At 52.2% G+C, this 2,283-nt stretch overlaps 1 pseudogene; it reads left to right on the top strand.

The window, feature by feature from the left end:
- Window positions 1-863: 863 nt before the first annotated feature.
- The window catches only part of LOC105539989, a 33,255-nt pseudogene continuing 31,835 nt past the window's right edge, over window positions 864-2,283 (top strand).

Genomic DNA, 2,283 nt, shown 5'->3' with positions numbered 1-2,283 from the left:
CCACACAGAGGAAGAGGGGGCAAAGGCAGTGGCTATACCCAGTGGGGGAGGGGGTATTTAGCCTCCCATAAATTCATTAGCTCCCTTAAAGACACCGCAAAACACCAACAATCTAAGTGTTAAAATAGTGACTGCTATGCAAATAGAGCTTTAAAACCTATCCCTTAGCCCCAGTACCACCAGATTACTAACCCTAAACCCCATCTGTAGGAGATATTCTGAAGCCACCGCAGGGGAGGGGATAAGGGCCTGAGAGACAAGGGGCAGATGGGGTTTCCCCAACAATTTAAGTTCCACAAGGATACAGTACTGGCAGAGATATGGAAGGAGCGGCAAGTATTCTGACAGAAGGGTGGTGTCTTAGGCATCCTTCAATTAGATAGGAGTAGCTAAAGGCTGTGTGTGTGTGTGTGTGTGTGCATAAGAAAAGAAATAGGAGGGTATGTGTGTAAGAGAAAGAGCATCTTGGCCGGGCGTGGTGGCTCATGCCTGTAATCCCAGCACTTTGGGAGGCCAAGGCTGGCAGATTTGCCTGAGCTCAGGAGTTCGAGACCACCCTGGGCAACACAGTGAAACCCTATCTCTACTAAAAATACAAAAAATTAGCTAGGCATGGTGGTGTGTACCTGTAGTTCCAGCTACTCAGGAGGCTGAGACATGAGAATGGCTTGAGCCCCGGAGGCAGAGGTTGAAGTGAGCAGAGACCGTACCATTACACTCCAGCTTGGGCTACAGAATGAGACTCTGTCTCAAAAAAAAAAAAAAAAAGAAAGAAAAGAGAAAAGCATCTTTGCTGCCACCAGTCCACTGTCTTTGCACTCACCCTCTGCCATGCCCATCCTTGTCCCCCTCCCCACTCACAGACACGTCCAACAACAGCCCTGAGTATGCTTTAGTTTTCACCATCTTGGGTGCTATGGCCACCATGGTCTCCAGTGGCCTGGGTGCTGCCTACGGCATGGCCAACACCATGGCACCGGCATCATGGCCATGTCTGACGTGTGGCCAGAGCCGATCATGAAGTCCATCATCCCAGTGGTCATGGCTGGTATCATCACCATCTATGGCCTAGTGGTGGCTGTCCCCACTGCCAGCTCCCTGAATGATGACATCAGCCTCTACAGCAGTTTCCTCCAGCTAAGCGCTGGCCTGAGTGGCCTGGCAGCCGGCTTTGCCATCATCGTCGTGGGGGACACTGGCAAGTGGGGCACTGCCCAGCAGCCCTAACTATGTTTGGGCATGACACTGATCCTCACCTTTGCCAAGGTGCTCATCCTCTCCACAAAGCAGCCCCTCTCAAAACCCACCAGTCACAGAAGACGATGTAAAGAGCACCCCTCCTCGTTCCGGAACAAACAGCCTGACACGCCTGTGCCGGGCAGCTGGCCCTCAGGAGTTGGTCTTCTAAGTGTACGGTGTCCTGGAGCTCGTCGTCTGTTGGCTAGGCCTTGCCCCCTCCTGCCCCATGCTGTGGACACCTGAGTCTACTCATCACCTATCCAGGTTCCTGACCAGTGAGGACTCAGGCCCCTGGATGCCCCACCTGTCTCTCTTGAGTGCTCTATGTATAAGGATGAATTAGAGTTGTCATTCTCTCTTCACTGGGTATTTATAAAGCTTTGGCCTGTCCATGCCCCTGCGGAGCAGCCCTTGTCTCCCAACTCTCTAGTAACCTTCAGGTACAGTGTCACCTCACGGAGGTTCCCATTGCTGAGCCTCCTGGGATGGACCACCCTCTCCAGCCCGGGCTAACAGGCCCAGTGCGGTGGCTGTGTCTGATAAAGTTCTCAGATGTCGGGGGAGTTAAAAAAAAAGAGAGAGAGAGAGAGAGTGTGTAAGAGAGAGAAAATGGGAGTGGGTGTGTGAGCTGGAGATAGGGAAGTGGCAGGAAAAGTCTGATAAGATCACCTCCTTCTTCCTACCCAGGCAGAGATACTGGACACAGCCCCCCAAGGACCCAAAGGGTACGTAGAGAGCCAGATGCCTGCCTTTCTCAATGGGAAGTGGCCCTCCCAGGCCTGAAGAAGTCTCCATTTACCCTAGAGCCAGCTAGGAAGCAGGTAGGTAGCACCATCCCCAAGCACCCAGGTGCCTGGGATGAACGGCAGGCCCAAAGCCAAAGCATGAGACAGATTAAATGTTCCTACGGCAGGAGGAGGAGAGCAGGGGTCACCAGCATCTCTTCAATGAGCAAATGAAAGGAAGAGAGAAGGTAGACTGATACCCTCATCAATATCCTACTGTCCATGACACACCATCATCAACTGGACTTTTTTTTTTTTT

This window comes from Mandrillus leucophaeus, unplaced genomic scaffold (genome assembly GCF_000951045.1).
Source record: "Mandrillus leucophaeus isolate KB7577 unplaced genomic scaffold, Mleu.le_1.0 Scaffold212, whole genome shotgun sequence".
NCBI lineage: Eukaryota > Metazoa > Chordata > Mammalia > Primates > Cercopithecidae > Mandrillus > Mandrillus leucophaeus.
The sequence above is the reverse complement of the archived record's forward strand: the minus strand, read 5'-3'. Positions and strand labels throughout refer to the sequence as shown.